This window comes from Cygnus atratus, chromosome 3 (assembly GCF_013377495.2).
Source record: "Cygnus atratus isolate AKBS03 ecotype Queensland, Australia chromosome 3, CAtr_DNAZoo_HiC_assembly, whole genome shotgun sequence".
In the NCBI taxonomy this organism is placed as follows: domain Eukaryota; kingdom Metazoa; phylum Chordata; class Aves; order Anseriformes; family Anatidae; genus Cygnus; species Cygnus atratus.
This window is the reverse complement of record NC_066364.1, coordinates 100376624-100391334: the sequence shown is the minus strand read 5'-3', so window position 1 is coordinate 100391334 and position 14711 is coordinate 100376624. Positions and strand designations below refer to the sequence as shown.

Below are 14711 nucleotides of genomic sequence, written 5' to 3'. Positions count from 1 at the left end.
TTGCAGAAGAGTCTGAACAAGTTCTTCACTCTGAACTGCTGTTATAATATACCAAGGCCTGCACTCTCCAAGGAAGCCTCTAGGTGTGGTAATAATTTCCCATCCCAGTACCCAACTTTTAGAGGCTCTGACTGAGCTGCTCCCAAGTCTCATACCAGCAAATTCATGAGTGGCCATCACCAAGCAGGGAACAGTCCAAGACTGCCAGAAGGAGACAACAAAAGCTGCGCTGCATCTGAAGTCTCACCTCTTCTCTAGGACCTATATGCTTATACAGCAATACTCAGATTTCTCTGTTATGACATCTTTTTCAAGGTTCCCAGGCTGCTTCTGAAAGAAACTTTGTGAAGAGTCCTTCCTTAGAAGGACAACTGGAAAAAGTGGGATACATCACACACAGAGAGCCACCATTTTGTAAGAGCAGCTCGTGCTTTCTGAAGTCTGCCAGGACATGGGGGGAAAAGATGGGAGCAGAGAGGCTCAACCTTGTCAGGATGGAAGTGCTTGAGAACATCCAAAGCAGATCTCTGGCCACCTGGGAAAGCTGGATATTGAAAATGTAGACACTCACACAGGTTAGGCATCTTCTAAGGTTAGGTGGCAGCTCAGCAGGGATATCGAGGATCTCAGTTTGGCCTTTCAATGCCTAAATCCCACTTAAGTCCCACTTAAAGCATCTAATCCTTTTGTGGATCCAGGCCTAAAGCCCTGCCAGGAAGAAGAGAGTCTACGCATGCAAAAGCTCATGGTCAATGACAGTCTAGTTCTGTTAAAACTAAAATACACAAAGAACAACCTTATTTTGTACAAAGGAATAATGCAGAATAATGAAAGATGTGTTCTAGTCACGTAAATGTAATGACAAGTTCATCTACCTGATTCTGAATGCAGTCCTCTCTTTACTCCCCACAGAAGTTTTCCTGACCTGGAGAACTTTATAACCCATAAATCACAGGACTTCAATAACCCATGGGAAGAAGTACACTTAGAAATGTCCAAAAGACTGAGTCCTCGAAAAGCTTCACTTACCCACATCAGCTAAGAAGTAAAACTAGAAACCAGTGGAAATTTAGAAAAACACTGTACTGCTTACACAGAGTTAATAATTTAAAGAACAACGTTCTGTCACTCAGTGACCAAATAGTTTGCTATGCTTCATGGAATTAAGTAGTTTCAGTCCAGTTCTTGATAGCCAGGAGTCCACCTGACATGAACTCCCAAATTATTTCTCATTTACCTGCACCACCACTGGCATTTTCAACAATGAAGTAAAGTTTGAGCAGGCCTAAATACGAGTTTAATCTCTATCTCCCGCACCACTTGAATTTAGTTGACAGAATGGTTGATGTGATATTTCCATGCCTAAAAGCTATCTAATTGATAAAAGCAGTCTTTAAATAAAAATCATAGATTAGAATTAAAAACATAAAATACAACTTTTTATTATTGTTTTGTCTTACCGTGTTTATAAGGGAGATCACAATTATTACAAATTATTTTAATAGTATGTATTTCTGCTAGTCCCCAAATATGTTCCACCTAACGTTGCAACATTTGCCTTACTGCATTCATTGAGACTTCAAGTAAAATACTGGGGTCTCTATTTTGGGGATTCAAATCCATCGCTTCAAATGAGAATTCTGGTCTAAGTGTTCTGCAGACACCCACCAACACAACACCTGAACTTCATAAACTGAGAGGAACAGGTACTTGCCTTCCAGTTCTTCCTACCTGCAGATGGGGAAAGAGTTCTGGCAGCTCATCCACTAGCTGCTGAAAGTTTTACATTACAAAATCAGTATTTGATGCAAAATACATGAGAGTAAACAAGCACGTATGTCACAGATTGCAATGATGCCAAAGATATTTTGAGCAAAGGAAAACCGCCCAATGTCCCATACCAGCAAAGTTCATGGAAGCACTGTGCGCTCCTTCCTTCCTGAATACTTCACTATTTTTCGAGATTGAAGCCTGGTTTCTTCTGCCAGGCACACTGATCCTTACTTCCCCCACCTGTTTTTCAAGGGGTGCAAGAATTATTAAGAGTTCATAATGATCCCATGGTAAAGAGCCCAGTGTACTTTCCCCAGGTCACTTGGATGTTGGTCTCAAGTCTCACTGCTTTCATCAACATGTTACTTTCAGTTCTGGATCCCTGCTGTGCTGTGTATGCAAAGTTAAGATGGTGCCTTTTCCATCCAGTCACCTCCTTTACCTTCTTGGTAAAAATTTACTGTAGTTATAGGTCTGATTTATAGCAATGTCCTCTCAGTCACCACCCCCAATACACTCCTAACAATTACATAAACAAACAATAGAAAATATTTTGTAATTTGGCTTTTATTTCATATATTCCTGTTTAAGAGCTTTCCTTCCCCTCACTTTTCAAAGTTGTGTTTTTTTTTGTTGTCGTTGGTTGTTGTTTTTTTTTTCCCCTCAGTAGAAGTCAGTCTATTTTTGCCTGTATGAAGTGAGTGGCCTGCTGTTAATCTATGTATAAACTAAATCTTACCTTTCTGACTCACACAAGCAATCCCACCCATTTTGACAAGTCATCTCAGAACAAGGAAAGCAAGATTTGTCCTGTATCTACTGGCATGTTTTCAGTTGCAACCTAAGCTTGACAGAGACTGGTCAGCTTGAACAGACTGATAAAAAATTATTTAAAATACTTTTGGTTTAAAAACAGTCTATGACTAGAACTAGTGCTAATTTTTCAAATAATGTAAGTGTTATGAAAAGCAAATACTCAAACCATTAGATCAAAATGCTGCAAGGTGACAATTCTGCCTATGGAACATTAAGAGTTAAAATTCTGGAGCAGTTTAGGGGACTGTGGAAGTCGTGAATTTAGATTCATACTGATTTGAACTGTTATATTAAACAAAGCAGAAAGTTATTTTTGTTTGCATTTCTGACCAACTGCTATTATTTTTCCAGGTTCCTTCTTAAAAGAGCGTGTGGTTAGCAGAGGCATGACAGGGAAGTTGCACCCAAGAACAAATTAATGGAGAAATATTAGTGGAATGCAGCAGGCTTGGGGAGAGCCCAATTTACACAGAGAAAGTGCTTAAGCAGGGACATTTGTGCCTGCATACACATGGACGTAGCAAGGCTTGGATAGCGCATGCACACGGAAAAGGATTTGGTTATGGTTAGAATTTGTGAGTGACAGCCATGTGACAGCTGGGAGTCAGCAAAGATTTTGTAGGGATGGAAATTCTTGAGATAGGACACACGACTGCTCATGCGATCTGCATGTGCCTATCATCATGCTGTATTATAATAGCTGACACTCCGGTGTACCAGTTATCCAAAAGAGAGAGGCTATAAATTAGGAAGAAGATTTAAGGAATGGTGGATGAGAAATGAAAGTCATAACATTTGAAAACGAAGGGATAAATATAACTTGTTTTCCTGTTATCGAAACAAGCAAACAATTTCCAACTAAACCACACAACAGCACAAAAACTTGCATTTCCATGATTTATTGTTAGTGACAGGTTATTATTTCCTTAGAATACATATTTTTTTTTCCTTTCTAACTTACCTAAAAAGGCCTTGATCCTACAAACACTTACACGAGTACTTAATTTTATGCACGTGAATAATCCCACTGATTGCAGTTACTCGTACATTTTTGGGATCAGGGCCTAAGCCGTAACGTGCAATTAAGCACAGGCATTTCCAGAGGGCTGCTTCATTTTCCCTTCTGTGGGTCTCACGCAAACATGAAGCTCGTGGAGACGTACAATTTAAATCAAACCTGCAAAACTGAAATACTTTCCCTTTAACACTGAATTCAAGCCGATACAGTATCACATGACCTTTACCGTAATTTCTATTAAAATCATTTCATGTCTGGTTGCTTCTGCTATCCTGGCTCATTTGTATTGTTTACAACAAGTCATTGCTCTCGACAGTTAGTGGTGGCTGAATCCATGGTTACCAGTTTTTACATTCACTAGTTAAATGGAATGCAGCTCTTCTGGGGGGTTTCGTGGAGAAAGCTCTTAAGAAACCACAATCCAGCCATCAGTCAGGCTAACCTGGGAGAAATTAATCTTATAAACATAAGGATTGTTGCATATTAAAAATTTATTGAAAGGGAGCTCCAGGCTTTTATTAGTTGTAGTCGCAAAAGTGGACAGGTTCGGCTCTGACTTAGTACATGGAGGACTTGGTTCCATGGTCTACATCTGACATTCATCCATGTTGTGCCTTCTCTGGCGCTCACTGCTAATAAAACTATACTGTTTAGAGGCTTTAAAAAAAAATCTCAAACACTTATTTTACCAGAAATGTGCTCAGAATATAAATAGTGCTTAAATACAGGTTTAACCAGACTGCAGTCCCAGCAAAGTAACTTAAACAGACACATACAGGATAGTAAAACACAAAACAGACAGCTTTGAGTAGAATTCAATTAAGACAAAAAATACCCCCAACACTGGAACATTGCTAATGAGTAAATTAAGCCGCAAAAATAAATGTATTTTATTGCTACCTAAGAACAATGCGCACTAATTCCATTTGCCCTGTTATTTATAGTTTGTCATAGGGTGGGGTTGCCAAAATCAGAAAGCAAAGAGAAAACTTATTTGCACAATGGATACCAAAATCATTTAAAATGCCTAAAAACATAAGAAAAGTTCTCTACAGTTTGATGACTACAATAATTGTCCCACAAGCTACATGAGAGCAACAAATAGTTAAATCAAACATATTACTAGCTCATCTACTGCAAAGTCACTGTATCAGAAGCCCGAATTGATTTGTATCCTTAGAACAAATTGAAAATGAATGTAACATAACATCTGAAAAAAAAAACCTACTGCACTGCTAATCGGATATTGTATAATGGTTGATTGCAGCTTTGCTCTGTGCTATTGTTGCCTATAGCATACATACTTACAGGTTCTGGGTTCTTCCAAGAGTTTGGTGCAGTTTCAAGGACAAATGTCTTAAGGAAGTCTTTCTACTGTGCAGCAGTGATCCTAGCTCTGATCTCATTACATGAGCAAAGTGCTAAATCTGACAATATAAAGGAAACTTCCTGTGTGAAGAAGAAATCTTGGAAAGTCTCGGGGTTAAAAAGGCTGCTTAAACGTGCTGGTTGATTTGCTCCCTAGTTGTGTATACACAGTAGCAGCTGATCTCTGTTTGCAGCCCTGCAGAAAGAAACCTTTGCTGAAAACCAATGGCATCACATTTCAGTGGAGCTATTGCCAGGCTCTGGAGAGCAGAGCAACCTTTGACAACTTCACCCAGTCCGAATCACTGGGGCTTGCTGCATGTCCTGCAGGACTTCTGAAACTGTAGTTTTACTCTATTATTTCTATTAATACTGATCTGAAATCCTTGCTTGCCACAACACAAGCAAAAAAAGTCTCGTTTGCTGTAAAAGGAGGTTTTGCCTGTGTCAGGACTACAAACTGCAGAATTTGCCTCTATATCTTTTGCTTTACCGTGATTGCAGATGAGGAGCTGCTAGCTGCACCCAAAAGCATTTTATGCGTTAGAATTGTTAAATAAGTGCAATGGGCATCTCGTTTATCCTAAATTCATCCCAAACCTGCCCTGCATCAGTCACACATGCCCCAGCTGTTTTTTATTCTGATACAGAATACAAACCAACAGATTTGGGGAGGGGGAGGAGGCTGATTCTTCTATTTAATATCCATTTTTTTTAACACACTTTTAACATGGTCCCCTGTTAGACCAGAACTGTGGAGCCCCGTGGCCCAAATTTGGCAAAGTTTGGGATTCTGACCAAGGTCACGCTGTGACTCCAAGCATCTGCCAGCACCATCCCAGCCCACAGTTCAGCACCCCAGCACTAAGGATGGGCGGGCAGAACCTGGGGCTGCTCCTGCAGCTCTTACTGGTGTCCATGTGAACTAATAAAACCAGAAAAGTGACATTTAAAAATACATCTACTTAGAGCTGCTTCAGCTCCTAAACCAGGAAGCAACGTTTGATTTTAAATAATTATCAACAATTAATTCCAATTTAATTGCCTCAGCACTTAGCCCAGGGTAATGCTCAGAAGAATAAACGTGACCACATGTCCCCCGCACCCGTGTCCAGAGCTTCTTTCCAGGAGGGACTTACTTCTCCCCACAGGATAACCAGCAACCCTAAGAAACAGAATTCAGAAGAGTGCCCTTTACAAGTGCACAACCACAGAGTTTGGTTAGGAGTAGCTAAGGTTTTTTTCTGGGTATTTTTAAGACAGATTATTCACCACCCTCTTTTCCCCTTGGGCGCTATGACTATTCTAGCTCCTAATATATCGTGTGTTATTTCTTTAATATTTTGAACTTTATTCCAAAGGGCAGAAAGCAAAACTGACAGTACATCAAGACAGCAGGCTCAGTGATTCAAACAGGAAAATAATTGAGAACCTGTTCACGCACAATGTCTGAGCACGCACGTTGCACACGCGTGCACACTCGCAAGCACAAACAAGTATGAGGGGTTCTGGCCCAATTTTCAGGGGTACTCATAGTTCTTGTCCTTGGATTAAAAAAGTACCGACAAGAAACATACATCTTCACCCTGGAGAGACAGGGCAAGCAAGGGAACTGCCACCCCAGCGGTGGAGTTGGGCCCTTTCCAGCCTCTGCCACTGACTGGCTGTGTAACCTTCAACACATCACCTTTCCTTTCCATGCTGAAACCAGAGCCATTAAATGTAATGCACGTTGCAAAAGCAAGGTTTCTCTGCCTCCGTTGCTCAAGTTGTGAGACAGGGATTGCATGTTGGAGAGAGGTAATGGACTAAAACCTGGACTCCTGAGTCCAGCTCCAAGCTGTGCCATAAGAGCGGCAGTGACCTTGGACAACCTGCTCTCTGTGCTCCAGTACCCAACCTGCTGCCCAGGCTTTACATACTTTGCTCTCAACCTTTGTCCACCTGGTCTCATTTGGCCGTAATTTGGCAGGAAAGGGTTTTTTTTGTTTTTTTTTTTTTTCCTGTTAGAAATTCAGCACAAAGTAAAACAAGCTCCTTTTGGCTGGTGGAATTCAAGACACTCATTTAAGACAACCAGTAAAATCCCAGTGGAGAGGAATTTCAGTGAATGAAGTTTCCTCACTGAGAGCCCCTAAATACCCGTGTCTACACAGAATGTCTGAATCTTCCAAATTCTGCACAAGAACAGTAATCCAGCCCCATGCAGCTGCCCTACCCCCACCAAACTAGAACTTGTCAAAGCCAGAGGATGTCCTCTCAAGGACAGATTCTGCTTCTCCTTACCTCTCCTACACAATCTTGTCACATCCATCACAACTATGGATCCATGGACACTGCTCCTTCAACTCTTTTTTAAAAATGCACACTGATCCCAACCACAGGTGACACAGGATTCGCAAAAATATTTCTTCTCGTAGTCTTCCCAACTATACCTCAACCTGCAACCTTCTGTTTTTCCTTATTAACACCTTATTTTTCCTTATTAACCCATTTCTGGCTTTCTCACTGAGTTTTGTTTTCACAGAGTGGTATAAGGCAAGGAGTGCAGTCACAACCCAAAGTCCATTTTCCAGCCTTCAGAGGACAGCAAAAGGCAGCCCAGACGTTAAGGAGAGGCCACAAAAACTGTTTGGAGAGGATGGGGAGCAAGAGTTAGGAGAGAAATGAAGAAGGGGAAGCCAGTCCTGAGTGTATGCAGTGTCAGAGGCTGTATGCCTCCAGCCCTCCTCCACCCGAGTCCAGGGGAAAGGGTGGAAACCAACTTGGAAAGCAACCCCACGGCCTGCTCCTCCAGGGTGGTACCAGTGCCACAGGCGGGCCAGGCCAGGCCTTCCTTACTTCCATCAGCCGCGACCATCTACAAAGCTCTCTTATTTAATTCAGACAGGTCCTAAAGTTAAATGACTGCCTGCTGAGGATGTCTTTGAACACTAATACTACAAACAAATGGTGCAAATTCTCAGTTGTTGCGTATTTTAAAACCCCGTTTCCAGGAGCCGAGCAATAATATATCACCTTTCTCTTTTAAAAAGGGATTTCTGGCTATTGTGATAAAAAAAGAATTACTGAAAGTAACCACAATAAAACACAAGTCCAACAGACACACCATAACACTTTTAAAAGTCAGACCTTTTAGCTAGTCTCCGAATTTTCAGCAGCGATACCATTTTTAATTATCCATCTCTGACTGCAATAAGAATACATAGAGTAGTGAGGGCTACACCTGAAAGTGCTTGGAAAACCAGACTCCACGAAACAGCCCTACCTCTTTTATTCAGAAACTCAGCATTTTGCTTGAACATCAAGTCCCAAACTCGGTTCATCCAGACCTATCTAATTTCTGCACAGATCCTGAATGTGTCCTATCCCCACGCTGTCCATATACACATTAACTGCAACTACTGGATTTTCTTTCTATAACAGTTTAATACGTTTGGGTCCTTGCTGGTGAAAGGAACAATTCCCTCATCCTCACTCAAGTCTCTATCCTCCTCTCATGGAAATTCCTCCGCAAAAGTCACATGTCCCTTTTCATCTATTAAGACTTTAAAACAAAATTAATGCAATCACCCAGAGACTTGTATGCCTAAGCTCCGTGTTGTTCAAACCTGCAGCTCTGCACCACCTGATCAGTCAGGATTCTCCTTCCTGTTTTACTTACTATAGTCACGTTTTGTACTATGTGTGCAATTAAAATTGTGTGCAGGGGGTGGGGGTGTTCATACTGTTCTTGTCTTTTATTTGCTCCCTAAAGCATCCAGCATATTTTGAAACCAATATAAGTGATAATATAGATGTAAATATTGCCATGGAGGCATCACAATAAATGTGACATCTGAAATAATTCATTCAAGGTGTCTAGATCCAATTTAAATCCATTCCCAATTTTAACCAAGGCTTCACAACCAGATGTACTTAAGCCAAGGTGTACGACTTCATGCTACGCTGGTAATCCCCACTAACTAGGAAATAAATTTTCAGTGATTAAGTTGAATTGTTCGTACAAAATGCCAGCTTCAGCTTTTCACCCATACAAAATAGCTTGGAAAATATATACTGCATGTGTTTATTATAGCTACAGTTGCTATGAACATCTATAACTCTCCAACAATTTCTTTGATTTATGTTCAAAAACATACAGGGCATGAAATGATGCCTGCAACCTTACATTTCCCTCAAGAACATTGTGGGGAGAAGATATATTCCAAAACATCATGTTAGATTCCTTGTTATGTCTCCTTTTTAAAATAAATGTATGATAATCAATTACACATGCTTCAAAGCAACTGCCACTAGATTCCCCAACAGAAAAGCTGTTTGAGAAAGTTCCATTTTCTTTTCCCCTAATGGTTGAGTTACAATATGAGATCTTACTCAGATATTAAAGGCAAAAATTGTGTTACACAGGATAGGCCCTGCTCAGCTTGTATATGCATGTTCAGGTTTGTGCATGCCAAGACTTGACTTAGAACAAGGTTTTCAGCGAAGGAGCATCTTCACTGATCGGTATACCAACAAAAAGCATGCGTCTGTGAAGAGCTCGTCTCCTAATCTCCTTCTCATGCCTACTTCTGCCCGTTTGTAGAAATTCAACTGATATCAAAAGAATGATACAGACAGAATGTTAATGCATCAGGCTCAACTTTCCTTTCAACCTCAGTGTGCAAAAAGCTCATTTAAGAAGTCCATCCTGTTATAGCTTCCACCAGAAATGCAAACCTGCAGATGTTGATAGCACCATCAATTAAGCTGAATGGGACCTCTGCCACTAATGCTGGTGCACATGAGCTTCAACTTTCCAGATCTGCCCAAACTCCACGCAGAGGCTGAAGTGCGTGATTTCTCGAGGGTACTGAAGCCAATAGGTTATATGCCATTAACAGGTAAGCATAATATGGGTGCTATCTCTGCAGCTTGGCACAGGGACAAGGGTAGCATCCTGAGAGATGCTCAGGATGAGAGAGAGAGAGCAATGAATGCATGCAGCACCTAGTACTGGTCAGGAAAAGGCCAGGATCTTTTATCTCCCCTGCACCAGGCCATTCGTGCTGCCTTCACCCCAAGAGGTAGCTCCCATTCCCCACGTCCCAGGGTTGGGCTGCACCGCCAACTGGATATCTAGCAAACAGTACGGAAATTGGACTGGGTGGGACAAGCCCCTCGAAGGAGGACTGACACCTACTGGCACTGAGGTTCAAGTGACTATGGAATAAGATGGCCCTGAGACTTGTTTTAAGTAAAACATGGTCCTGTTCACCAGTGCAAGTGTGCAAAATGTGCGTGCCCAACAGGGAAAGAGAAACAAACTCACTACACCCATTTTTTTCTCTCTTCCTTTGAATCAGAGTCTCAAAGAATGAAAAATCACACGAGAGGGAATATTTGCTTGCACCCTCTTCTAACCGTAGCACCAGTGTACCCATTAATAATGAAGTCTTCAAGGAGGAGGGGAGTTCACTGGATGTGAGTGTCCATTGCCCACGCAGCCCCTGCCAGATAGCATCAACAGTTGTTCTCCTATTTTCACAGCAGGAAATATGCAGGTACTAGCTGTATAGGAAGAATCGGGAGGAATCTAGGTCAAAATCAAAGCAAGACTGCTCTGTCCATTTGACAAAACTCACATGCATACACAATAGCCATGCAAAAAACAAAGCACTTGCTTGTAATGTTGTCTCTCTTAAGGCTGCTAAATAAGTGTGCAAACATTGTGCTACTTGGAGTAAAAGCAGCATTCCTTTTGTGTGACTTCTGAAAAGGCATTTAAAATCAATCTAAAATTGCAATATTAGGAAATTTTAAAATCATTATTTCAAACAGGCAGACTTGAAAGGGTCTCTTGTTCATGGGTAAATCTGCAGTTAGTTTTTCTAGTACTAGTGGTTCAATCGAAAGATTTGCCAACTGCCCCCTGGAGAAAACTGAAGATCTGCATTTAAATGGAGATATAGTATTTCCAAATGCACAGTACCTGGAAGGCAGATACTGTCAAGGTTTCTTAGTGAGTGGATCTCAAATTGTATTAGGTACATTTCAGTGCTGTAACTATCCCCATTCCATAGGACTGGGGCTATTTCCATATCATTTTCCTGCGTGCATGCTTTGTAATATTTGTCCTGATAAGTCAAAATTAAACCCCCATCTGCAACAAAGCCCTCACAGACTAACAACAAGGAATTACAACCTTATATATAATTTTCTGATATGCACAATGAAGACGATATTAGATAGCTTGGCTAGAAATCTTAAATAATTGAAAAGTATGATGACTTAATAGAGTAGTAAGCTTGGTTTACAATGCAGCCAATTTAGAGCCATAAAAACACTGTGTAAAATTTTTATCTTGTGGTTGACCATTACATATCCTATTTATTATTCCAAAGTATTTCGACAGCATTTTTTCTTCATTAATGTGGCTGCTGGCATTTAGCACCCACTCTCTAAATGCACGTGATTTTCCTGGAACAGCTTTAAGAAAAGAAAACAAAAATTGAGCAGACCACGACAGAGTTGCTCCTCATTACAACGTACGTCTTTTCACATGCTGACTTGAACTGACTTCGTGTACTGTAAAATACATCCAAAACTGCTGAGACTTAAATATAATAAATCAAAGCCTTATACGTAAAGTTAAAACGACCGGTGTAACTACTGATCCCGACACATCAGAGGCAAAAAAAAAAAAAAAAAAATCAAACCTCATGAATACTTTGTTGCTAATGTACACCAGTTCAAAGAGCAGTGTTCCTCTTAGGAAAACATCTTAATTTTCATATCAGAAAATCATAACAACCTTCCAGAAAAGTTTTAGTGAGTACGCGATGCAGGCAGAGAGAGGGTTTACAGTGCAAGACACTCGTGATCAGTTTCAAACACACAGGCATTAGTCCAGGCAGGCTCTCTCTGAAATTCAGGTTGCAATCCAATCGTCCCTGTAAACAAGGTTACTGCGAACGGCCCAAGATATCCTTCTCAGCAGCACCTTCACCGGCAGCCCTTCAGCTGTCTACTTAGTTTGTTATACCTTATCTTGCAGCCCTGACATTCTAATGCTGATTCAAATTCAGGATTCAAAATGAAAGATGAAATATCTCCAAGATCACTTAATATTGAAATGCCGTTGCAGTAATAAGTGGTGCTAGGTTGGAGATAGGGACACAGCACTCCAGTGGCAACCTTTTAATTTCGGGGAGGAGGGGGGGAATACTATGGAATAACCGTGATACTGCACACACAGTTAATGCAATCGATTTGTTTTTCCTTATTTTTATAATGAGCACGCTGAATGTCATGTTTACCTTCTTCTGCCCCTGGCACATTTTAAACTGGAAAGTCCTCTAAAAGGAGACCTGCCAGATTCCAGTGGAGGCATTAACCGCCCCCTCCCCTCCCCAGCCCCCCAGCACGCAGAACAAGGGCCACCTTGATACTCTCGAGGCAAGGAGGAACACAACCATATGAGTCATTTCGTCATTCTCAGCCCTGGCATATTTGCAGAGCAAACGCAACCCGCGCACCATGTATAAGCTAATGTAGGTTAGATTGTGAACTACTCCCATCCTAGCAGCGACTGACTGCATGTGTGCTACACGGGAACATTTTGTGCTCTGGAATAAAGCTGGGAAGGGGGAAAAAATAAAAATGCATCGGATAAGTTTTGCACTTCGCATTTAAGAGAGGGCTGCTACTAAACGCTTCAAACTTGGGTGGTTTTCTGCAGAGGACGCTCGGGTTTCCCTCCCGGCCGGCGGTGTGAGGCGTGGGGGTCAGCTCCCTGCCTGCGGGGCTGCGCTCGGCTGCCAGCGCTGGAGCCCCTCCGCTGCAGGCCGGCCCGGGGGGGCTGCGGGAGGGAAAGGCGAGCCCTGCCCACGCTGCCACCCACCTGCCCTCCCCGCTCCTCGGCTCCTTTCTGCTCGCCCCCCGCTCCCCAGCCCTGTCCCCGGCTATCGCGGCCAGCACGCGGACCCAGCGCCTCACTTCCCCTCCCCCCCCCCCCCCCCCCCAAAAAAAAAAAAAACACCTCCGAGGGCCTGAGGGGTTTGGCGCTGGGTTTTGAGGGGCAGAGACCTCTTGGGCCGGGCTCAGCCCCCCCATACCCGACGACTTGCCGCACTTCGCCCCGCCGCAGCCCCCCCCGAGGACGGGGCGGTCGGGGCGGGCCGGGCAGGGGGCCGGGGCCGGGGCCAGCCCCCCCGGGTTAAAGTTGAAGCCCGCCACCACCCCGGGACCCCGGCCCCAAACTCCGGGCTCCCTCTCGCCTCCTCACTTCTCCGGCGCTCCCGGCCGGGGGGGGGGGGGGGGACGAGGGGGGAAACCTGCGGGGTCGGCAGGAAGGGCGGGGAATAAATGCCCTAATAATAATCATAAATCATAAAATTCACCCCCCGCACCCCAATAATTTTCAATCATTGCCCGACAGACCAACACCACGGTGGGGTGCAGGCTTGGAGGGGCGGCTTTGGGGGGGGAACTCGGGGCAAGTGCAGTGCCCAAGGTTTGGGTTTTTTCAGGGGGGGAGCGCTGCCGGTTCCCAAGGTTTGGGATTTTTTTTTTTTTTTTTTTTTTTTTGGGGGGGGGGGGGTTGCGCTGCCGGCCGCCGCCCGCCGCCCCCGCCGCAATGTCAGCGGCCGGGGGAGGGGGGTCCCGGCGTTACCTGGTCCGCTCGGCACCGCAGGCAGGCAGGCTAGTCAGGTGAGTCGCCGGGGCTTTCAAAGAAGCCGAAGCCGGTTTCTTTGCTCGCAAAGTCTACAACACCATGCAGGGACATTGCAAAATCTTTACACACGCCTCCTCCAGCCGGGCTCCCGCGACCTCCGCCGCCGAGGGGGGAGCCGCCGGCGGGCTCGGGCGGCGGGGAGCCGCGGCGGGGGGCGAGGGGGGCGCGGGGCGGCCGGCCCGGGCGGGGGCGGCCCCGGCGGGCGGAGGGCGGCGGCGGGCGGGCGGCGGAGGCCCCGGCCCCGCGGCCGCGGCCCCGCTGGCGGCTCCGGGCCTCCCTGCCGCCTTGGTAGCGCCGCTCCGCACTCGGCCTGACCCGGGACGTCACTCCGCCTGGCTGTTTTCTCAATGATAACTTGGCAGGAGAAGGGGGAAGCGGCCGGGTTTTTTGCTTGGGCTCGTTTACCGGGTACGTGCACGTTTCTCTGCATGCGGGGTTTTTTATTTTATTTTTTTTTATTATTTTCGGCGAAACGATAGGGGAAAAAAAAAAAAAAAAGCCGAGGCAGGAAATCCGGCGCGCGGCGGGGGCTGCCGGCCGGCGATGGTGGCGGGCGCGGGGGAGCAGGCATGCGTTCATCTTTTTGTCTTTCATTTTACCTTCAGGGTGACGATCAGCGCTAGGCCAGCCTCGCTGGGCACCGCCACGTCCCACCTGGAGAAATAAAGCACACACGCAAAAAAAAAAAGGGGGGGGGGGAGAGGAAAAAAAAAAAAAAAAAAACAACCACCGAAATGAGGGTGGCGGGGCTGCCACCCTCCACCAGCCCGGATGCGCTCCGACGGGACAGCACGCCCGGCGACACGCTGCCACGCACACGCTGCCAGCCCGCCATGTCCGTGCGGGGGGGAAATGGAATTAGGGCAAAAAGTAAAACACCCCAAAGGCACTGCAAATGAGGCCCGGGCCCCCCAAATCAGCCCCGAACCCCCGCGGTGTAGGCTGGTATGGCAGCCGGGTGGATGCGGGCTCCGTTTGTGCAGCCTGTGGGCCAGGGCAGAAGGGGCCGTGGCATGG

At 44.7% G+C, this 14711-nt stretch overlaps 1 protein-coding gene and 1 long non-coding RNA gene across 3 annotated transcripts in view; one reads left to right on the top strand and one right to left on the bottom strand.

The window, feature by feature from the left end:
* Positions 1–13760, bottom strand: part of ESRRG (estrogen related receptor gamma) — a 383447-nt gene extending 369687 nt beyond the window's left edge. For both annotated transcript variants that reach the window (XM_035558432.2, XM_035558423.2), the window contains exon 1: positions 13632–13760. The gene's annotated coding sequence lies outside the window, so the exon portion shown is untranslated. The remainder of the gene's footprint in view (positions 1–13631) is intronic.
* Positions 13761–14032: 272 nt separating this feature from the next.
* LOC126913239 (uncharacterized) lies at positions 14033–14382 on the top strand. The gene is made up of 2 exons (XR_007707986.1): positions 14033–14102; positions 14300–14382. It is a non-coding gene; the product is annotated as an uncharacterized LOC126913239 (long non-coding RNA).
* Positions 14383–14711: the final 329 nt, after the last annotated feature.